Here is a 25,506-nt window from a genome sequence, read left to right as displayed (position 1 = left end):
TATCCATATATCCATATATGTTATGTGCATACACACACAAACATACATACATACATATATATATATATATATGTTAGGTAGTTAGAATAGGAAAATGAGTCCAAAATGGCAGTGGCTAAAAGACAAAGAAAGAAAAAATCCCGTAAAAACAGAGCAGAAGAAAATCCACGTGCCAGAGTGAGAACTTCAGGTGAAACAAACATGCCTGCCCTCTTCTTGGCTAGCCCAGTTTGCATAGGGTAGGCTCAATGAGGGAAGGAGACAAATGTATACAAGAGGAAGCCAAGACAGACTGAAGCCTCTACTCTGGGGCCGGCCTGCCCTCATACCTCAAGGCTGTGCTTTCCCTTGCTTGCTGAATAAAGCTGAGTTGTAACCAAGCTGTAACACTGCTCCAGCATTTCAAATCTTTGCTGCAGTGAGACAGAACCAAGGATATTACACACTCCCGCAACATACCTGGTGCCATATCCCAAATGTAACCTGGCTGAAACAACCTCAGCTCGGGCCAAGTGAGGCAGAAACCAAGCATAGAAGAAGTCCAACTTGGTGAAAGCTCCGTGGTGGAAGCTGAATTTGAAGGAACCCCAGCACAGTGGAAGGGATAAGAACCTAGTGGGATGGAATCGGGACAACAGAAACAAACTCAGCAGAATGCTCATGCGGCTCAGTCTCGGATTCCAGAAGACCTCCAGTTAAGGTATGAGCTTCTTGTGCCTATAGCCCTATGGAACATGGCCAACAAAATCTTAATTCCTTTTCAATCTCGTATTTCTTGTTTCCTTGCACCCCCTGCAAACAGGCAAGGGGCCGTGGGTGCATTGCGGGACCCTGACAGGGGCTTCTCCCCAGGGTGTCCTGAAGTCTCCACTGTCACCTGCGCCTTAGTAGCTGTTGCCCAAGTGGCTGAGGATTCTTCTGTCCTTAACCTCCTTTGTGGCAAGGATCAGCCCAATGAAAATTGTAGGCACAGGTCAGGCATTTAGCAGTTTTTCCAGCAAGTTATGAAAGAAATTCCTCGGTACATTTTTCTCACTGCTTTTTCCTCCATCCTTCAGCTCCCTTCTCCATCTATGCCACTGTTTATAAAGTATTGCCAAAACAATCTTGAGAAAGAAGAATGGAACTAGAGGAATCAACCTATCTCACTTCAGGCTCTACTATACAAAGCTACAGTCATCAAGACAGTATGGTACTGTCAAAAAGACAGAAATGTAGATCAATGGAACAAAATAGAAAGCCCAGAGATAAATCCATGCACCTATGGACACCTTCGGAGAAGGCAATGGCACCCCACTCCAGTACTCTTGCCTGGAAAATCCCATGGGTGGAGGAGCCTGGAAGGATGCAGTCCATGGGGTCGCTGAGGGTCGGACACGACTAAGCGACTTCACTTTCACTTTTCACTTTCACGCATTGGAGAAGGAAACGGCAACCCACTCCAGTGTTCTTGCCCGGAGAATCCCAGGGACGGGGGAGCCTGGTGGGCTGCCGTCTATGGGGTCGCACAGAGTCGGACACGACTGAAGCGACTTAGCAGCAGCATGGACACCTTATCTTTGACAAAGAAGGCAAGAATATACAATGGAGAAAAGACAATTTCTTTAACAAGTGGTGCTGCGAAAACTGGTCAACCATGTGTAAAAGAATGAAACTGGAATACTTTCTAATATCATACACAAAAACAAGCTGAAAATGGATTAAAGATCTAAAAACAAGACCAGAAACTATAAAACTCTTAGAGGAAAACATAGGCAGAACTCTCCCTGACATAAATCACAGCAGGATTCTCTATGGCCCACCTCTCAGAGTAATGGAAATAAAAGCAAAAATAAACAAATGGGACCTAAACAAAGTTAAAAGCTTTTGCACAATGAAGGAAACTATAAGCAAGGTGAAAAGACAGCCTTCAGAATGGGAGAAAATAATAGCAAATAAAACAGCTGAAAAGAATTTCCAAAATATACAAGCAACGCATGCCACTCAATACCAGGAAAACAAACAACCTGATCAAAAAATGGACCAAAGAACTAAACAGACATTTCTCTGAAGAAGACATACAGAAGGCTAACAAACACATGAAAAGATGCTCAACATCACTCATTATTAGAGAAAAATGCAAATCAAAACCACAATGAGGTATCATCTCACACTGGTCAGAACAGCCACCATCAAAAAGTCTACAAACAATAAATGCTGGAGAGGGTGTGGAGAAAAGGGAACCCTCTTACACCGTTGGTGGGAATGCAAACTGGTGCAGCCACTATGGAGAACAGTGTGGTGATTCCTTAAAAAACTGGAAATAGAACTGCCATAGCGAGCCAGCAATCCCACTGCTGGGCATACACACTGAGGAAACCAGAATTGAAAGAGACACATGTACCCCAATGTTCATTGCAGCACTGTTTACAATAGCTAGGACATGGAAGCAACCTAGATGTCCATCAGCAGATGAATGGATAAGAAAGCTGTGGTACATATACACAATGGAATATTATTCAGCCATTAAAAAGAATTAATCTCAGTTAGTTCTAAAGAGGTGGGTGAAACTGGAGCCTATTATACAAAGTGAAGTAAGTCAGAAAGAGAAACACCAATACAGTATATTAATGAATATATATGGAATTTAGAAAGCTGGTAATGATGACCCTATATGAAAGGTAGCAAAAGAGACACAGAGATAAAGAACAGACTTTTGGACTGTGTGGGAGAAGGTGAGGGTGGGACGACTTGAGAGAATAGCATTGAAACATGTATATTACCATATGTAGAACAGATGTACAGTGCAAGTTTGATGCATGAAGCAGAGCACTCAAAAGCTGGTGCTCTAGGACAACCCAGAGGGATGGGGTAGTGAGGGGGGTTCAGGATGGGGGGACTCATGTTCACCCATGGCTGGTTCATGTCAATGTATGGCAAAAACCACCACAATATTGTAAAATAATTATCATCCAATGAAAATAAATTAATTAATTATTTTTAAAAACCCAAAAAACAGTGACTATGCCCTCTTCTGGGATGAGGGGGTAATAGTTAACCAGTACCATTTTCTTAATTGCTCCGTTGCCTTTGAAAATACTCACATACCCTAAAATTTGTGTTCTTCAAACTTCAGTGAAGCAAAGAAGCCAAACAAAAGCCCCAGAGCAAAAAAAAAAAATTTCTTCTTTCTGTAGAGGAACTCCAAAAAAAATTTATTTAAGTAATTGCTTTGAACGATAAATAATCATCTTAAAAATCAATTACTGGTAGAAATGATTAAATGTATTTATTATGGGGTATTAAAAACTAAAAGCTTAAATAGTAGTCTATTTGAACAAATAAATACATTCAATGGCACCCCACTCCAGTACTCTTGGCTGGAAAATCCCATGGGCAGAGGAGCCTGGTGGGCTGCAGTCCATGGGGTCGCTGAGGGTCGGACACGACTGAGCGACTTCATTTTCACTTTTCACTTTCATGCATTGGAGCAGGAAATGGCAACCCACTCCAGTGTTCTTGCCTGGAGAATCCCAGGGATGGGGGAGTCTGGTGGGCTGCCGTCTATGGGGTCGCACAGAGTCGGACCTGACTGAATCGACTTAGCAGCAGCAGCAGCAGAGTGAGTGTAATCCTAAGAAGTAAAACTGGAAAGTGAGTAGTCAAAAGTGTTTATTTTCAAAAGTGAAGTATCCTTTTAGGAACTTATTGTTATGTACTTAGTGACAGAAAGAGAGATGAAACACTGCGCTGTTCCTTTCAAATCCAATAACTCTGCCTTTGGAACTCTTTTTGAATGAAATAAACAGTATCAATAAACTGAAACAATATGTTGAAAGAAATCACATTCTGAAAGAGAACATACACTGGACCTGGAAATATGAAATAACAAAAACCTTTTTTAATGAATATGAATTTTTTTCAGAAAGCAGATACAGGAGAATCCAGTAAATGTGTTTAGACATTACAGATCTTTTAAAACATAATAGAAGACAGAAGGAAGAAAATCACTTTCGGAAGCATGGTTATGTCTAAAAAGCAAACAAGTAAAGATATCCTCCTTTCAATAACTGTATAACTAAATGCCTTGCCACAGTTATTAAAGCTCCACAAATTCAAACTAAATAAATAAATAGAAACAATTTTAAGCACCTTGATCAATGTTTCCCTCATTTCAAATATTGGAAAATAAATAATTTAACTGAAAACAAACTGATGGATGAGGAATTATTAAAAATTTTGGAAACTTTTTAAGAAAAAAATTTGAAAAAAATCAAATATCTGTGTCTTTCACATTGGGAAAATCACAGGTAAAATATTAGACACATTAATCCTGAAAAGCTCATAGATTTTACCTTTCAGATGAGTGAGCGTAAGCTGTAGGTAGGATGGATGACAGGCTTTTGATTTCACACAAGTCCACACATTCACTCTTGCTCAATAAGGGAAAGCATAGTAGATAAGGATTGGTTTTGGATACCCAAATTATCTCCATCTGCATCTTGATTTCCCTCTATGAAAATCCAATTTCAATATTCTATTTGAATAACATATTCAGAATGATTAACAATAGTTGTACTACAAGCCCATATGCTCGGGGCGGGTTGGGGCGGGGGGGAGGCCATCTGCAGTTATCTATTATGGCCAAATAGATACTATAATCAGAGAAGGCAATGGCACCCGACTCCAGTACTCCTGCCTGGAAAATCCCATGGACGGAGGAGCCTGGTGGGCTGCAATCCATGGGGTCGCTAAGAGTCGGACACGACTGAGCGACTTCACTTTCACTTTTCACTTTCATGCACTGGAGAAGGAAATGGCAACCCACTCCAGTGTTCTTGCCTGGATAATCCCAGGGATGGCGGAGCCTGGTGGGCTGCCGTCCATGGGGTCGCACAGAGTCGGACACGACTGAAGTGACTTAGCAGCAGCAGCAGCAGATACTATAATAACTGAATATCAGCTTTTCTTCTACTAAAATATAGAAGGAAATTATTACCAAGGTTATCTTACTTCCAGAAAGGTTTCAAGGTTCATGTATTTAACTTCCTCCTGAACATGACAATTTTATTTTCTAAAATGCCAACACATACCAAACATGCATAAAAATCATTGCATATCTAATCCACAAAGCTCATGCTCTTATTCCTGTTTTGTTTTTTTTTAGGTAATAATACTACCATCCAGTTTTATTAGATATTTGAACTATTGAACAGGTTATTCTTGATATTGTGGAGATGGAGAGGACAGGGAGCCAAATACAAAAAAGAAGCAGAATATATGCAGAAATTTTCTGGAGGCAGTTTGCTGAGGATTTGTAAACCACTTTAAAGTGTTTTTTTTTTTTTTAACTGTAAACAAAATCGATAGTTCTGTACCTTTAAAGCTACAATATAAGATATGCCAAGATCAAGTTCTGCATTCTGAATTTTTCAACATTATTCGAAGTTGCTAATGTGCAATTTGCTTCAATATCCAAATGGTATTTTCAATCTATTTTTTTCTAGACCTGATCATTTGAATGTTTATATAATGAATTCTTTTTCATCATATTTTGCATGTATTTGTAAGTTTCTTTTATACAATTTCATTATTTGCTCTCCATGGATTTTGAAATACCTTAGTTTCAGCAATGACTAAAAATGTTGTGAATTCTCCATCTCTTTCCTAGCTTTAAAATTATTAAGTGGAATAAAGCATACTATCTTCTATGGGGCTTCCCTGGTGGCTCAGGTAGTAAAGAATCTGCTTACAATGCAGGAGACCTGGGTTCAATACCTGGATTGGGAAGATTTCCAGCAGAAAGGAATGGCAATCCATTCCAGTGTTCTTGCCTAGGAAATCCCACAGACAGAGAAGCTTGGTGGGCTGCAGTCCATGGGGACACAAAGAATCAGACATGACTGAGCAACTAACACTTTTTACTTTCACTTTTTCATACTATCTTTTCCTTCAGTACCTTAGTTCTCATAAGCTTATTACTTTCAAGCAAGACTTTCACCACATTAGATTCCCAGAAAAATCATACTTGTCAGTATGACAATCATACTTGTCAGAAATTTTATCAGATATATATGAAATACTTCAGTGAATTTTTCTTATGTACATGTCATAGCATTTTTAGACAATATACAAAAAGTATTTTATGCTTTCAATAAATTCTAAAACTTTACTTTGCTTATTTGAAATGTAAGACCAAGTTGTATGAATATTTTTGAAATTTATTCAGAAGATGATGAAATAAACAACTTTCATTTTCAATCAAAATTTTGATCAGTAAAAAAAAAAAAATTTTTTTTAAAGACATCCATTAAGGGATACCTACAAGTAAAGTGGAGTGAAACAAGATAAAGTCTTGGTGATTGGAAAGGAGATGAGATTATCAGTACCAAATTAAGCAAACCAAGAAGAAATTGCATCTTAAACAAATAATTGAAAACACACATACACACAAAAAAAGAATTTCCAGAACAATTTTTCTTTGTAAAGAGGCATTTATAAGACAAATATATCACCCAGCCATGTATCCCTTTGCTTATTCACATAGTAACTATTTTAATTGCTTGTTATGTTACTGCTGTGGTGAATAAAAAATTGAAACAAACTGGAACTTGGTCTTCCAAGAGCTAGAATTCTTTGTATCAAGTAAAAGATGTCAGACAGTTAAAATGATGAGTGTTTTTATTGTTTATTTGATTACTGAATTTGAAAAAGTCTATTTGTAAAAAAAGAAAGTTAATAAAGAAATTTCTTCAATTAAAGGAAATGAAAATTTAAGTGTACATAATTCCCATAAAAATAAACATTAATATATAATATATATAATATGTATAATTAACATTAATATATAATATATAAAACCTCACCAAATGAAGATGGGTAAATTACATGAAAAAGAAATTCACAAAATAGCAAATATAATTTGTTTAAAATAATGTTAGACATTTTTGTCCTTTTCAATGAGGGTTCAAAATTCTCTGATGATTTGAATAAAAAGTAAAATAAAGCTTTTAGACAGCAAAATGGCAGTAAATTTTTAAAAAATCAAACTTCATTACCTCCAATTAATCCTTAGAAAAATATCAAAATCTACAAAAAAAACTTACATAAAATTTTATTGTTGATTTTATTTTAAAATTATAAAACAATCTATTAAATGTTTAGAAAGTGATGAAATAAAATGCATACTGAAGATGGACATTCATACAGTGTAAAATTATATTCCATGTAAAGATAAAAGAATAGTCTAAAAATTATATTGTGATAAAAATACTATATTCCATATATCTCTGTTTTATTGTGTACACATTTATCTATGTGTACACAGTGACAAAAGCAGAGAAATGGACAAAGATAACTTGGGGAGTGTGTGTGCTCAGCCGCTCAGTCCTGTCTATGCAACCCCAGGTACCATAGCCCGGTAGCTTCTTCTTTCCATAGGATTTCTCAGACAAGAAGGATAAAATGGGTTGCCATTTCCTCCTCCAGGGGATCTTCCCCACCCGAGGACTAAACCCACATCTCTTGCTTCTCCTGCATTGCAGTTGGATTCTTTACCTCTAGCACCACTTGGGAAGCCCAGGGGGAGGGTAGATATAAGTAATGTTTCAAGCATTATACAGTGAAATTTAGAAAGCATTATGTAATAAGAAGGAAATTTAACAGTGAATTTGGCCCATGCTATAAACATTTAAGAACTATGTGGTATATAAGGTAAGGATTTGCAAGACAAAATGAAATTAGTGTTATAATAAAATATTGAGCAGAATTTAAGGATTCTAAAATAGAATACTTATTTCCATTAAAATAATTCATCAACAAAGTTTTTATGTAGAAATTTAGAATAGTGTAGAATTTTAACTGAAGCTTAGGAAAGGACTGAGGCATACCATAATCAAAAGCAACAAGATATAAACGTGTATTTTTGAGTAAAAGAAATAGTCATTTTTGTGCAGCCTGAACAGAGGTTGCATGCAGGAAGCAATTCTAAGGTATCTGAAATTTTCCTAACCAGCTACAGGAACAAAGAGAGAGAAAAGAGAGAGGGAGGGAAGGAAGGAAAGGAAGAAGGGAAAGAGTGACAGAAAGAAAGAAAGATAGTTGAGACTATATCCTATTCAGTTCAGTTCAGTTCAGTTGCTCAGTCGTGTCCAACTCTTTGCGAGCCCATGAATCGCAGCACGCCAGGCCTCCCTGTCCATCACCAACTCCCGGAGTTCACTCAGACGCGTCCATCGAGTCAGTGATGCCATCCAGCCATCTCGTCCACTGTCGTCCCCTTCTTCTCCTGCCCCCAATCCCTTCCAGCAGCAGAGTCTTTTCCAATGAGTCAACTTTTCGCATGAGGTGGCCAGAGTACTGGAATTTCAGCTTTAGCATCATTCCTTCCAAAGAAATCCCAGGGTTGATCTTCAGAATGGATTGGTTGGATCTCCTTGCAGTCCAAGGGACTCTCAGAGTCTTCTCCAATACCACAGTTCAAAAGCATCAATTCTTCAGCGCTCAGCCTTATTCATAGTCCAACTCTCAAATCCATACGCGACCACAGGAAAAACCATAGCCTTGACTAGACGAACCTTAGTCAACAAAGTAATGTCTTTCTTTTTGAATATGTTATCTAGGTTGGTCATAACTTTTCTTCCAAGGAGTAAGGGTCTTTTAATTTCATGGCTGCAATCACCATCTGCAATGATTTTGGAGCCCAAAAAAATAAAGTCTGACACTGTTCCCACTGTTTCCCCGTCTATTTCCCATGAAGTGATGGGACCAGATGCCATGATCTTTGTTTTCTGAATATTGAGCTTTAAGCCAACTTTTTCACTCTCCACTTGCACTTTCATCAAGAGGCTTCTTAGCTCCTCTTCACTTTCTGCCATAAGGGTGGTGTCATCTGCATATCTGAGGTTGTTGATATTTCTCCCAACAGTCTTGATTCCAGCTTGTGTTTCTTCCAGCCCAGTGATTCTCATGATGTACTCTGCATATAAGTTAAATAAGCAGGGTGACAATATACAAACTCGATGTACTCCTTTTCCTATTTGGAACCAGTCTGTTGTTCCATGTCCAGTTCTAACTGTTGCTTCCTGACCTGCATACAGATTTCTCAAGAGGCAGGTCAGATGGTCTGGTATTCCCGTCTCTTTCAGAATTTTCCACAGTTTACTGTGATCCACACAGTCAAAGGCTTTGGTATAGTCAATAAAACAGAAATAGATGTTTTTCTGGAACTCTCTTGCTTTTTCCATGATCCAGCGGATGTTGGCCCAGGGGTAAATGTAAACTCATTCTCCTTAAGTTGCACAAGTTAACTACTCACTCAGTGATTAGTCAAGTGAGTCATTGTCCAAATTCTTCTTCATAAAAGAAAGTTATATTCCATGATTATAAATAAAAATAAGTGATTTTTCAAATTGCAAAATTTTTTTAGATTAATTTGATTTTGCTTTTGGAAAATAGTAAAGCTGAAAACACTTCACAAACTTTCTCCAGAGCCAAATACCTTTTTTTCAGATATCTCAGGTGATTTCTTTGACAAATATGACTCTAGACTATTTTATAAAATTTTTCAAAGTTACATGTACGCTTAACTCTAAGAAAGTGTTTAAAATGTTTTTCTGTAAGATGATAATTAGTTTCCTTTCTATCAACTTCTGTATCAGAAGTTTAGAAGGTCTAACTTGGATACATTTCATAATGATCATTTTTTTTAAATGCACTAGTAATATTCTAAACTCTTTTAGTTTTGCAATTTGGCACAACCTATAAGAAAATATCTTCTAAAATCAAATAAGCTTCTGAATACACTTTTTCAGAATAAAACATTGAAATCATTTTTATAACACCATAAATTCAGTTCCCAAATTTCTGAGTTATATTGATTTATCAACAACCTTGGATCCAAAATAGCAGCACTCGACTGCTAAATTGATACATTGCAGATATCTATTATTTTGTAACTCTGGACATAGTTATAAAATTCAAGCAATATGCAAATAATTAAATCCTTTGTCTAATGAGTTTTCTAAATTTAGAAATTTCACTTCTGTTCAGTCACTCAATGACGTCCCCAAGTCTTTACGACCCCATGAACTGCAGCACACCAGCCCTCCCTGTCCATCACTAACTCCCGGAGTTTACCCAAACTCATCTCCATTGAGTTGGTGATGCCAATCAACCATCTCATCCACCGTCTCCCCTTTCCTCCCACCTTCAATCTTTCCCACCATCAGGGTCTTTTCCAATGAGTCAGTTCGCATCAGGTGGCCCAAGTATTGGAGTTTCATCTTCACCATAAATCCTTCCAATGAATATTCAGGAATAATTTCCTTTAGGAAAGACTGGTTGGATCTCCTTGCTGTCCAAGGGACTCTCAAGAGTCTTCTCCAACATCACAGTTCAAAAGCATCAATTTGGCACTCAGCTTTTTTTATAGTCCAACTCTCACATCCATACATGACTACTGGTAAAATGATAGCTTTGACTAGATGGACCTTTGTTGGCAAAGTAATGTCTCTGATTTTAATATGCTGTCAAGGTTGGTCATAGCTTCTCTATCAAGGAGCTAATGTCTTTTAATTTCATGGCTGTGGTCACCACCTGCAGTGACTTTTGAGCCCAAAAAAATAAAGTCTGACACTGTTTCCAATGTTCCCCTATCTATTTCCCATGAAGTGATGGAACCAGATGCCATGACCTTCGTTTTCTGAATGCTGAGCTTTAAGCCAACTTTTTCACTCTCCTCTTTTACTTTCATCAGGAGGCTCTTTAATTCTTCTTCACTTTCTGCCATAAGAGTGGTGTCATCTACATATCTAAGGTTGTTGATATTTCTCCCAGCAATCTTGATTCCAGCTTGTGATTCTTCCAGCCCAGCATTTCTCATGATGTACTCTGCATAGAAGTTAAATAAGCAGGGTGACAATATACAGCCTTGACGTACTCCTTTCCCTATTTGGAACCAGTCTGTTGTTCCATGTCCAATTCTAACTGTTGCTTCCTGACCTGCATATAGGTTTCTCAAAAGTCAGGTCAGGTGGTCTGGTATTCCCGTCTCTTTCAGAATTTTCCACAGTTTACTGTGATCCACACAGTCAAAGGCTTTGGCATAGTTAATAAAGAAGAAATGGATGTTTTTCTGGAACTCTCTTGCTTTTTCCATGATCAAGCAGATGTTGGCAATTTGATCTCTGGTTCCTCTGCCTTTTCTAAAACCAGCTGGAACATCTCGAAGTTCAGAGTTCACTTATTGCTGAAGCCTGGCTTGGAGAATTTTGAGCATTACTTTACTAGCATGTGAGATGAGTGCAATTGTGTGGTAGTTTGAGCATTCTTTGGCATTGCCTTTCTTTGGGATTGGAATGAAAACTGACTTTTTCCAGTCCTTTGGCCAACACTGAGTTTTCCAAATTTGCTAGCATATTGAGTGCAGCATTTTTCCAGCATCATCTTTCAGGATTTGAAATAGCTCAACTGGAATTCCATCACTTCCACTAGCTTTGCTTATAGTGATGCTTCCTAAGGCCCACTTCTCTTCACATTCCAGGATGTCTAGCTCTAGAGGAGTGATCACACCATTGTAATTATCTGGGTCGTGAAGATCTTTTTTGTACAGTTCTTCTTTGTATTCTTGCCACCTCTTCTTAATATCTTCTGCTTCTGTTAGGTCCTTACCATTTCTTTTCTTTATTGAGCCTATTGACTTCCCTGGTGGCTCAGATGGTAAAGCGTCTGCCTACAATGTGGGAGACCCGGGTTCAATCCCTGGGTTGGGGAGATCTCCTGGAGAAGGAAATGGTAACCCACTGCAGTATTCTTGCCTGGAAAATCCCGTGAATGGAGAAACCTGGTAGGCTACAGTCCATAGGGTCGCAAAGAGTCGGACACGACTGAGCAACTCCACTTTCACTTTGCATGAAATGTTCCCTTGATATCTCTAATTTTCTTGAAGAGAAAAATTTTCCTAATCTACTGTTTTCCTCTATTCCTTTGCACTGATCACTGAGGAAAGCTTTTTTATCTCTCCTTGCTATTATTTGGAACTCTGTAAATTTAGAAATTTACAGAAGAGTTAAATTATTGAAGTCACAATCATCATTTTAGAATGACAGTTCACCTGTGACAGCTGGGGAAACTAACGTGAAGGCCTTCAGGATGCTTACACAGTAATCAGTGACAGGACTGAAATGAAAACTCACAGAAGTTAGGAACCCGGCTCTGGAATCCCACTGATGACATTTACTGTGCATGCATGTTCAGTCATGTCCAACTCTTTGTGACCCTCTGTTGCAGCCTGCCAAGCTCTGCTACCTATGGGATTTTCAAGGTAAGAATACTGGGGTGGGTTGCCGTTTCCCCTTCCAGAGAATCTTCCTAACTCAGCGATCGAGCCTGTGTCTCCACTGGCTCCTGCATTGCAGGCAGATTCTTTACCCACTGAGCCATTGAAGAAGCGTGTCTGTCAGTAAGTTTTCTGTGACTTTAGGCAAACGGTTTAATCTCTTTTTAATATTATTTTCTAATCAGTAAAATGAAGATATCAATATAGGTTTTTTGCTGATGTTTAATTCAAAAATTTTGAGAGTTCAATAACATGCTGGCACTCAAACACCAAAAAACGTATTTGACAGAAAAAAATGCCCAGTAAGTGCATGCTGTACATTCTTTTAAATATGTGTAATAAAAATACAGAAAATAGTATGTCTAATTCTGTTGTTTTAAAGGAGCATATATCTAAATGTTGAGTAATTTCTCATGAGACCTAAGGATATATTACATCTTTCCCCCCTATTGTTTCCTCTGGAGTTATTCAGAAATGCATTTCCTTTAAGCAACTTCTAATGGCTGTCACTATGATTTAAAGCTTTCTTCAGAATCTTTCACATAGGGTATGGCTGCCTAAATTACTTTGCACCTAATTTTAGATAAACTGCCATAGCAAGTATTGAATAAATGCATGAGTAAGCAAAGTAAAGCCAAACAGATATTTAACATTTGTGACTGGTATTATCTTTCTGAAGTGCTTGAATAAAAGTAGTTTAAGTTTGTTAATTAGGTTCCCCCCACCCTACCCCGCACACACAAAACTTCATGTTCAGAAACATTACATTACATTCATCATCTCTCTAAAAGGCTTGTCACTAAATTCCCTCAGAAAGAGTGAGAGAACGAGAGAGAGAGAATGAATCAGATCAATTCAAGTTACATTTTGCTGAGACACCATCTCATCTTTTAACATAATAATATTGAAGTATAAGGTGGAAATCTGATATTAAAATACATTTAGGTTAACGGCATTTTCAGCAGAAAACTTCTATGATGCCAATAATGTTGTTTTGGTAAAATTAAATTCCATTCTATTGATAAAATATATATTGATTATATGTATATGGATTATATGGGCTTCCCCGGTGCCTCAGCACTAAAGACTCTGCCTGCAATGCAGGAGCCACAGGAGACATGGGCTGAGCTGCTGGGTCGGGGAGATCCTCTGGAGGAGGGCATGGCAACCCACTCCAGTATTCTTGCCTGGAGAATCCTCAGTGATAGAGGAGCCTGGCAGTCCATAGGGTTTCAAAGAGTCAGACCCAACTGAAGTTACCTAGCATGCCTGCACACATTGATTATATATATTAGTTATTAACTGGATGAACATATTAAAAATGAAATAAATTTAATACAATTAATTTGACAATGTTAAAAATTGGAAGGAATGGCAAAATTCTACAGCCTGTGGTTGAATTTTAAATACAGGTGCATGTGAAATGGCAATATGGACTACTTATAGAGAAAGACTGATACCCCTCCTCCTGAACCTCATCTCCCCTGACCACTCATAATAAACAGAGGTCTTACAGAGCTATGACTAGAAATATATTACAAAATAACTTCATTTTAGCAGTATTATGTTTAAAATCATTATTTTAACCTTTAATTAGAGTATGTGAATAATTTCCTCTTCATCCACTAGGATTTGCTTCAGCCAACCTTAGCAGATAACTAGAACTTAGTCTCTGAAATTCTTTGTTAATATCCAATATTACATCTACCGAACTGAATGCAAACTTTGAATGCAAATTGACCACAAGGTGAAATCAATAAAGTGTATCCAAATGCTAAATGAGATCAAAGAAAAAAGCCATAAGAACACAGACAAATCGATATGGTAATGAAAGATGGCTAACAGGAAGAGAAGTTCTGCAAAAATTATTGCTATCAATCATAAGCACCAAGCTCACTTTAATAATGTCAAGAGGAAAGCTGAGCATTTAAAGGAAGAGAAAAGAGGTACTTTATTTATTGAATAAAGCACAGTTCTCTTGCCCGGAAAATCGAATGCTGGCAATGTTAACGCTATTCTTATAATTACAAAAAGATCTTTATTGATAGTTGAATTATTTAAAATGCTTCCCAGGTCTATTTAGTTGATATTCTATCATTTTGGATTTAGTTGACTTCCAACATAGTATTTTTCACACAATTTGGTGAAAATGCTGTTCTGACCCCTCAGAAACACAAAGGCTATGCAAAAGTACATTTACTGACTAAGAGCCAAGTTTGGTATTAAACCACACCTATCAGATAAGGTTTTAAAAAGTTATTTTAAATTTGGAGCTTTGGCTTTCAACCACAAATTTTCAATACCAAACCATCAGAGCCAGTTTCTTCTAGACAATTGAACTAATTCAGAAGGATGCTTTTTGCCAACACTATGCTTTACAGTTTGCTAAGATTTTATTGTTTCTCTACATTGGCTATCCATCTCTCTCCAAACTTGATGACTGACTGCAGCTTCAGCAGATGAGCTACAGATATTCTGCATAAGCATGAACAGCAGTTTCTTCCAAGGTGTTCTCCCATCACAGTTTCTGCTCTATCACTTTTAATTTCTTTCTCCCTGGCTCTCCTTAACTCCTCGATTCTCTATATTCATATGTATTCCATTATTCAAGAACAGCTTTTCTTTTTTCACTCAACAGACAGGATCTATCACAGTTTCCTTAACAATCATAGGTGGATCAAGGGTCATTGCTTCAGTTAAAATAAAACATGATTTTGTTTTTTAGCTCCTTGCTCCATGAGAGTTTGTTAGAAATGCAGGCTATATCCCACCTAGATTTATTAAGTCAGAATTTGTCATTGTAAAAGATCTCCAAGGGATTTAAATACACATTAAAATTTGCAAAACACTGAAGCCAACAGAGTTCATTCAGCTGAGAAGGTAAGATGATTTTCTTTCTTTATTGCCCCAAGTTGGTATAGTTGGAAGTGGGTAGATGGAGAGAGCATGGGTAAATCAGGGAAGACCATGCTCTTCCCACTGTCCAGGATACAGATAAAAAGTGTCCATGAACACACGCTAATCATCAAACAATCCAGCTCACCAGAATAGAGGTGTTCCATACACACTCTTTTATCACCTATGAGCCATAGTATGTTACTATAATACATAAACATTTGAAGCAGACATTATACTGTTTTTTTGACAAAAATTTGTGGTAACCATTTTCAAAAACAAGCTTCATTTTGTGAGAACCTATCAAATAATATTTTCCTATGAATAGTACAGAAAACATGCTGTCGGAAGACACAAGAAAGGAAAGACAAACATATATTTTTTAGAAACTGAAAAACTGGAAATGGACATACTTTTTTTAAAAATAAGGAAATATCTACTCTTCCATCGTGTGTGTGTGTGTGTGTGTGTGTGTGTTATTCTTACAACTGTCTCATTCACAGCACTTTCAACATGCATGCAATATTTAGGGAGGACACTATTTTGAAATATAGTTCAGACTCAGAGGCTGAAATATTGAAGTCTGTTCCCCTCTGCACCACTGATTCCATCTCCAAAGCAATAACAGCTACACAAGTATGGTGCGCAAACACTGTATAAGATGTGTACAAGACAAGTCTACCACAATGAAGTAAAAAGGCTGTAATTCAAAGCATGACATTCCATTTTAGTAAAGGTGTACACTGCCATTTTAAAAATAAACACTTTGGGCTCCTGATTCACCTATCATATGCATAGAGTACATGTCTATTCTGTTAGAATAATATTATTTTTTACTGTTGGCTCACAATGTACATCTACTATATAGTTTCATATTTATATAAAATGCAATACTTGAACTACTTTCTGGTAAAATGCAATGAAGGAAATTTAAGTTGTAAAAGTAATAAAAATCAATCCAAATTTTTTCTTTATAGGCATATGCCAGAATTATTGTTAACATGTTTAAAATTTATTCATTATAGCTCCTTCAGAAACTTTCTATGAACAATTATCATTTAAAATTACAGTTTTCCCCCCTGAACTCTCTTTTGATATGAAAAATAAATAGTTGGTAGTGTTTCCATATTCATGGAATTTAATCTTTTCTTTATCTGGGCAGTACATTTCTATCTTAATTCCTAGAAGATAGTTAACTAAATTGTTAGAATTATGGCCAACTCCTTTTCAACACACACGCAAGCTAAAACTAAAGTAGGTCAATTTTGACTTTATGAAATGAATGGATCCTTTAAAGCCTTTTTTGATTTTTGAGGGGATGAAAGAAGTTCTCCTTTTCAAATTGAAGTATAGTTGACTTGCAAAGTTTCAGTATACAGCAAAGTGATTCACATATATATTAATATAGTCTTTTTCAGACTTTTTTTCATTATAGGTCATTACAAGATATTGAACATAGTCCCCTGTGCTATACAGTAGGAACTTGTTTATCAATTTTATATATAGTAATGTGTATCTATTAAGCCCAAATTCCCAGTGGATTCTTCCTCCTACTTCCCCCTTTGTAACCATAAGCTTGTTCCTATAAGCCTATTTCTGTTTTCTAAATAAGTCTATTTCTACCATCTTTTTAGATCCCATATGTAAGTGATATCATATGATGCTTGTCTTTTTCTGTCTGATTTACTTTGCTTTGATAATCTCTATGTCTATCCATGTTGCTGCAAATGTCATTATTTTATTCTTTTTGTGACTGAGTAATATTCCATTGTGTGTATTTTTGCATGTGTGTACATCTTCATCCACTCATCTGTTGATGGATATTTAAGTTGCTTCCATCCCCTGGCTACTGTAAACGGTGATGTTACGAACACTGAGGTGCATGTCTCTCTCTGAGTTAGAGTTTTGCATCTTTTCTGGATGTAGTCTCAGGAGTGGGATTGCTAGGTCATATGGTAACTGTTGTTAGTGTTTTAAGAAACCTCCTTAGCTGTTTCCCATAATGTCTGTACCAATTTACATTCCCACTAATAGTGTAGGAGATTTTCTTTTCTCCACATCCTCTACAGCATTTATTATTTATAGACTTTAAGATGACGGTCATTCTGGTCAGTATGAGGTGATACCTCATTGCAGTTTTGATTTTCATTTCTCTAACAATTAGTAATGTTGAGCATCTTTTCATGTGTTTTTTACCATCTATATGTCTTCTTTGGAGCAATGTCTAGTCAAGACTTCTGCTCATTTTTTTTTGTTGGATTATTTTTGCTCTATAAGGTGTTTGTATATTTTGGAACATTAATCCCTTATTGGTTGCATCACTTGCAAATATTTTTTAAAGTCTTCATTTTAAATTAAGTAATATTCTTAATTTTTTTCAGAATTTCTTTAAACATGTGGTTGATACCAAAATGGGTTCAGAAATTTATAAACAGATAAATAAGTAGACTATAAATGGTAGTTATAACCAGACATTTTCTAAATAAGTGCTGAAATAAATAATTCCCCTTTCTTAATCTATATTGCAAAACACTGGTAAAATATTACTAACTCATGTTATATGTAAGGTTATGTATGCTAAAGTTATTTGTCTAGTGATACAAATAATCACTAATATTTTTGGTCTAGATTATCAGGACCAGAAGAAGAGATCCTGATACCAGATATAGCAGATGATTGAGTCTCTCCTATATCATTTTGTTTCTCTGAAATAAAATCTGTGATTATGGGCCAATCACCAATATGAATTGATCAATTCCTACAGCTTTAGAGAAGGAAGGTACTACCAGACATGGTCTATAATCAGTTTTACTCATGTCTAATAACTCTGACACTTGAAAAATTATGAAGAAAGTATTTTGTCTCAGATCTTATAAGACCTAGAAAAGTGGAAGTTTAGAGCACTTGAAAAGAAATGAAGTGTCATTTGACAAGCAAGAACAGGCTGGAACTTTACTTCTCCGTGTAACTAAAGAAAAGAATGTAAGGTTCAGTGTCTTACAATGGAAGCAATATAAAAAGAGTGTTCCTATGAGGAAAGCTCCTGAAAGCCCCACCTAATGATGTTGTGCTGGGTGCACATGCTTCATGTGCCCACACTCCAAGATAGGAGGCACCAAGGCCTTCTACCTTAAAGCCTCTCCATAGGAAGGACAGCAATGAGATAGCTGCTGCTGCTGCTGCTGCTAAGTTGACAGCAATGAGATAGCTCCTGCTGCTGCTGCTAAGCTGCTTCAGTGGTGTCCAACGCCATGCAACCCAATAGACGGCAGCTCACCAGATTCCACCGTACTTGGGATTCTCCAGGCAAGAACACTGGAGGGGGTTGCCATTTCCTTCTCCAATGCATGGAAGTGAAAAGTGAAAATGAAGTCACTCAGTCATGTCCGACTCTTAGCGACCCCATGGATTGCAGCCTACCAGGCTCCTCTGTCAATGGGATTTTCTAGGCAAGAGTACTGGAGCGGGGTGCCATTGCCTTCTCTGAATGAGATAGCTGCTGCTGCTAAGTCACTTCAGTCGTGTCCGACTCTGTGCAACCTCATAGATGGCAGCCCACCAGGTTTCCCCTTCCCTGGGATTCTCTAGGCAAAAATAGTGGAGTGGGTTGCCATTTCCTTCTCCAATGCATGAAAGTGAAAAGTGAAAGTGAAGTCGTTCAGTCATGCCCGACTCTTATCCACCTCATGGACTGCAGCCTACCAGGCTCCTCTGTCCATGGGATTTTCCAGGCAAGAGTACTGGAGTGGGGTGCCATTAAACCCAAAATTGAGATTATGGAAGATTTTATAGGTCTTTGGGGATTAATCTACTTTATTACATGCAAATATTAGCTATTTGACTTTAAAATGTATTTCTGACATTTATTGAAAGAAGAAGAATGCTAAATTCCAAATTGGAGAAACATACCCCAAAATCCATTCCCATAATTTGCCCATATATCTGCTTTTACTTCTACGCAATAATAATAGATAACTTTCTCAAATTATTAAAACTGATGAGCACTTGTAGTCTTTCTGATAGTGAATGGACCACATAACTACCAATTTGTTCATTTTTCCTCTTATATTTGCAAATTGCAAAAGTATGATCATTGTATGTTTTAGTCCAATTCTGTATTGTATAATAAGATACAACGTGGCAGTGTTATAATAATTACCACTGCAAAGTCAGACTATTAGGAAAGTATACTGGATAGGAAATGTTCATGTCTTGCTGCAGTGATCAAAACTGCCAGGAGCAATACATATATTTGAGTTTCAGCACCTGACATTTTGACATGTTGATGGATCCAAGGAGCAACTGCTGGAACCTAGTGACAAAACAAGGTTTTAAGAAGCATGGGGTGTTTTGTATCAAGTGCAGTCAAATGCAAATAGAGATAAGGGTAGAGATGAAGTGAAGTGAAGTCGCTCAGTCATGTCCGACTCTTTGTGACCCCATGGACTGCAGCCCACCAGGCTCCTCCACCCATGGGATTCTCCAGGCAAGAATACTGGAGTGGGTTGCCATTTCCTTCTCCAGGGGATCTTCCTGACCCAGGGATTGAACCCGGGTCTCCCGCATTGCAGACAGACGCTTTAACCTCTGAGCCACCAGGGAAGCCCACCAATGTAGAGATAGGGCAGGGATAATGCTAATGAAAAATGAAGATTTGTGTTAAGTACTTAACCCACAGTCCAGAATACAGAGCTGTAACAATAGAAAAGGGCACAGTGGTAAAGAATCTACCTGCCAGTGCAGGAGACACAAGAGACATGGGTTCAACCCCTGGGCTGGGAAGACCCCCTGGAGTAGGAAATGGTAACCCATGGTGCTATTTTTGCCTGGGAAACATCATGGACAGAGGAGCCTGGCAGGCTCTAGTCCATGGGGTGGCAAGGAGTCAAACATGACTGACTGACTGAGCGCACACAGGACAGTGACAGGAGATCACAGAGACCTCTTGGTGCAGGGATAACACAAAGTTTGAAGCTGGGATAAAAATCCACAGCACTCTTCTCCATGCAGTGTTCCACTTGTTACTTGAAAACAATTGTTTAAATTTTCCTTCGTTATCTTTTTTTCCCCTGTACTTTAAGAATTCTTTCTATTTCTCATTCTCCTGCCCTGTTCTTTTGCCCTCTTATAGCTGTTATATTATTGCCTTCCTGTCTCACATCTAACCGTTCAGTCAGGCATCATTTTCTATAGGCCTTGCTCATCCCCAAGAGTAATGCTTAGGGATAAAGGGATTTCTCTTTACGATCCGTCAGGAGTAGGATTGGAGCTGAGAAATTATCCCTTACAAATAAAAGCTTTCCACAAATCACTTCATAATCTAATCTGATGATGTAGACAGTGTATAGGAATCATTCCAGAAAAAAATGGAAAAAAAACCAAATGTTCCTATTAAAATTATAAAGCAGAGCTAAAATACAATATGAAATACAGTGAACCATCAAGAAATAGAAAGTAAAAAATATTATATTTGAGAAAATATAAATTTAATTATGTAAGACATTGTAAGTGAATTAAAACAACAAAACAAAATTACACCAAGGAAGGGGAAACCATGGACAAATCAATGCTGAAAGTACCACTAGAAACCAATAATATTGAACATGACAATGAATACCTCTTAATAGCCCTTAGAGAACTTAGTAATTTGAAGAATTCACTTCAGGAAGTGTATTGTGATTTCTTAGTTCTAAAATCTATGAGGATATCAAATGTGCCCCAGAGGAGATATAAATAAAGGCAAAGATAACAGAGCTGCTACCCAATCCTGAACAGCATTAATAGTCACTCGGGAGGATTCCAAAGTGACTTCATAACATAAAGAATGAGAATGTGAAAGGTGTTCAAAAGGACGGACAGGAAACAGCAAGAATTTGATAATGCAAGGGGAGAAAAAGTCAGTCTCTCCTATTTCCAGTGTTATAGATGTAGGTGTGGCTACTTGTTATTAATCCTCAATTTTTCTGCTCTTTGACAGTGTAATATATAGAGGAATTTAGAAAGAAGGGAATAAAATGTCTCCCTATGGCTGAAGACTCCCCTTCATGCAACTGAGCTTTATGTGATTTGATGGCTCCAAAGGCTACTTTAGAATTATCATAGTCATGCTCAGTATCTAAACTTTGGAGGACTTGCTGGTGGCCTAAAAACACTAAGCACAGTGTATTATATTCTGCCCTTACCCATGCTGTGATCTGTCACCCTGGCATTTGTTGGAAAAGAAATAAAAATACAAAAAGCATTGCTATATATGACAAGCATCACTTTTCAGACAATAGTGTTAACCATATACCACATCTTGTCTAGTCAATGCTTTAGGTGATATGTAGATCAATAAACACTGTTACATTCTTTGTTTTAAAATCCAGCTGGCTTATTTGTTACACTAGACATATAAATCCCAGCTACTTCAAGGTTCTCAACCTCTCTGAGCCTTAATTTAGCCGTGTATGATAAAAAGATAATAGCTATCCCTATAGGTTAAATAAAGATTAAATAAGATTCTTTAACCACACCAAGTTTAACCCATTGCAGAAGTGCAATAAATGGTAAGGTTTGCTATTACAGCTATTGTTGTGGTTGATATTCTTAAATTTTATCCCAGAGAGAGTACACATTCATATGAATATGCGTGTGCATTCAAGACTTGGAAGGAAACATTTTAAATCATAATAGCCTAAGAAAATCATATTTTGATTTAGGGAAAAAGATATAACAATAGTATATGGACTTGATAACTTTCCCTAGGTACTTATCTTGTATAAATTTTATAACTATAAACTTTGCATTGTGTTTGAATTCCATTAATTTAAAATCACTACTCTCTTCCTTTCTTACTGAATGTGGAAGGGAAAAAGAAAATCATGGGAAATCTTATTTAGGTCTCTTATTAAAGTAAAATATGTAAACTAATTTATTTCTTGGTTATAAAAGCACTTTCACATTAATGTGTATGTGTGTACACATACACACACACAGAGCTTGCCTTAATAAAATGCTGCTTTTGTGACCTTAGAAAAGTCTTTTAATGTTTAAGTCTTAGTGTTTGACCTATTAAATTGGGTCAAATAAGTTATTTTGGTGATATTGTTTTGAAACTCAAATGAGATAATTTATAGAAAAGTTCTGTATAATTTAAAAAGTTCAGTGCAAATATAGCCCTTTCCCAATAACTGAAGAGGAGGAAATAGAGTCCCTTCAAAATATCTGACCTGGTTCCTCAGATTTGTTCCTCTTTTGTAAGGAAATCTTATTTATATATAAGTAATGAGTTTATTTGTTTAATAAGTACATTAAAATGACACGGTGTAAGTTCAGGTTTTCAGCTGAAGTCTTGCCAGTCACAAAATATAGGAATGAGACATTTGCTATCAGAAAGACCATCAGAAAAGGGGGCAGACCATGAGAGAGACAGAGCTCAGCTCCCTCTTTGTTCCCTTTCAGGATTTTCTCTCCCTCTGCTCCCTCCATCTTCCAGCCTACCCTCTGGTATTTGGTCAGATCACTTCCCAGACACTCAAACTCTGCTATGATCTACTCCTTCCAATTGTTTCTACAACCCAGACTGTGCCAGAGGAAGCAAAAAGTGTCCTCAGTCAATCCTAGGTGAAAATCTCACCTTATTTCACTTTATTTGATCCTTATGTCCTAAAGATTATTTGACATAGCACTATATTATATGAAAAACATGTTTCTACATGAGACAATTTAAACAAAGATCTGTTGTGCCTTCAGCTCAGTTCAGTTCAGTCACTCAATCATGTCCGACTCTTTGTGACCCCACAGACCACAGCACCCCAGGCCTCCCTGTCCATCACCAACTCCCAGAGTTTACCCAAACTCATGTCCATTGAGTTGGTGATGCCATGCAACCATCTCATCCTCTGTCGTCCCCTTCTCCTCCTGCCCTCAATCTTCCCCAGCACCAAGGTCTCTTCAAATGAGACAGCTCTTTGCATCAGGTCGTCAAAATTTGGAGCTTCAGCTTCAGCATCAGTCCTTCCAGTGAATACCCAGGACTGATCTCCTTTAGGATGGACTGGTTGGATCTCCTTGCAGAAGACGCTCAAGAGTCTTCTCCAACACCACAGTTCAAAAGCATCAATTCTTTGGTGCTCAGCTTTCTTTACAGTCCAATTCTCACATCCATACATGACTACTGGAAAAACCATAGCCTTGACTAGACAAACATTTATTGGCAAAGTAATGTCTCTGCTTTTTAATATGCTGTCTAGATTGGTCATATCGTTCTTTCAAGGAGTGTCTTTTAATTTCATGGCTGCAATCAGCATCTGCAGTGATTTTAGAGCCCTAAAAAATAAAGTCAGCCACTGTTTCCATTGTTTCCCCATCTATTGCCATGAAGTGATGGGACTGGATGCCGTGATCTTACTTTTCTGAATGTTGAGTTTTAGCCAACTTTTTCACTCTCCTCTTTTACTTTCATCATGAGGCTCTTTAGCTCTTCTTCACTTTCTGCCATAAGAGTGGTGTCATCTACATATCTAAGGTTGTTGATATTTCTCCCAGCAATCTTGATTCCAGCTTGTGTTTCATCCAGCCCAGCATTTCTCATCACGTGCTCTGCATATAAGTTAAATAAGCAAGGTGACAATATGCAGCCTTGAAATACTCCTTTCCCGATTTGGAACCAGTCTGTTGTTCCATGTCCAATTCTAACTGTTGCTTCCTGACCTGCATACAGATTTCTCAAGAGGCAGGTCAGATGGTCTGGTATTCCCATATCTTTCAGAATTTTCCACAGTTCATTGTGATCCACACAGTCAAAGGCTTTGGCGTAGTCAATAAAACAGAAATATATGTTTTCCTGGAATTCTCTTCTTTTTTCAATGATCCAGTGGATGTTGGCAATTTGATATCTGGTTTCTCTGCCTTTTCTAAAACTAGCTTGAACATCTGGAAGTTCATTGTTCATGTATTGCTGAAGCCTGGCTTGGACAATGTTGAGCATTACTTTACAAGCATGTGAGATGAGTGCAATTGTGCAGTAGTTTGAGCAATCAGGAGAGATGGCCGAGGGGAGATACCCCACGTCCAAGGTAAGAGAAACCCCACTAGGACAGTAGGCGCTGAGGGATGGCATTACAGGGCAGGCAGGCTGAAACTGCAATCCCAGAAAACTAATGAATCTAATCACATGGACCACGGCTTTGTCAGACTCAGTGAAACTGTTGTGCCTACATATTCTCAAAACATTATTTTACTTCTGAAAGTACATAAGTTGAAACTCATGCAGTTACAAAGTGTGACCTATATGCTTGTATCACCCCAAAATTGTTCTGTATCCATTCAGATTATTTGAATACTTCAGAGTAGTTCAGGATTTTTTTTTTTCCTTTTCTGTGTATAAACAATCTCAGTATTGAGTTTTGTTTTTTTTAATTAAAACAGAATAATGCTTTGTTTTTGTTCTTACTTGTATAGGGCTATGACATGAATTTTCTGAAGTTTTAAGATAAATATGATTCCCTGGTAGCTCAAAGGTAAATAATCTGCCTGCCCGTGCAGAAGATGGGGGTTCAATTCCTTGGTTGGGAAGATCCTCTGGAGAAGAAAATGGCAACCCATTCCAGTATTTTTGCCTGGGAAATCCAATGGAGAGAGTAACCTGGCAGGCTGCAGTCCATGGCCTAAAACAAATAGTGTTTCATTTATAGCCTACATCTCTGGACATGTGAAAACACACTTTCCTGTTTGAATATTTTTTGTTGTTGTTGTTTAGTCACTACATCATGTCCAATTCTTTGGGACCCTGTGGACTGTAGCCTCCCAGGCTCCTCTGTCCATGGAATATTCCAGGCAAGAATATTGGAATGGGTAGCCATTTCTTTCTCCAGGGTAGCTTCTCGACCCAGGGATCAAATCCACATCTCCTGCACTGGCAGGCAGATTCTTTACCTCTGAGCCACAGAATACTTTTAGTAACTCTTAAAGAATGCAAAGCACAACTTCTGCAAACTCTACTTGGACAACCTTGGCAAGTTTAACTTCTATACTCAAGAATATGTGCAAACCCCCAAGGAATATTAATACCCCATTATCAAATCATTTCACCTAAAAATTGGCAGCTATTGACATTATAATTCCTTGTAAGAATGTTTGTAGTTTTGCATGGTGACCATTATTAACATAGATAAGTTCAATTAATGATGAGTTGCCTAGGTGAAAAAGGAAAGATCTGGAATCATTCCAAAATATCATGTGAGTCAGAATGGTCAGAATTAAAACAGAGTGTAATTCTGCTTAATAAAAATCGGTTTTGAGAGATGCAACAG

The sequence above is a fragment of the Budorcas taxicolor genome, chromosome 5, assembly GCF_023091745.1.
Source record: "Budorcas taxicolor isolate Tak-1 chromosome 5, Takin1.1, whole genome shotgun sequence".
NCBI lineage: Eukaryota > Metazoa > Chordata > Mammalia > Artiodactyla > Bovidae > Budorcas > Budorcas taxicolor.
Note: the sequence above shows the minus strand (reverse complement) of the source record.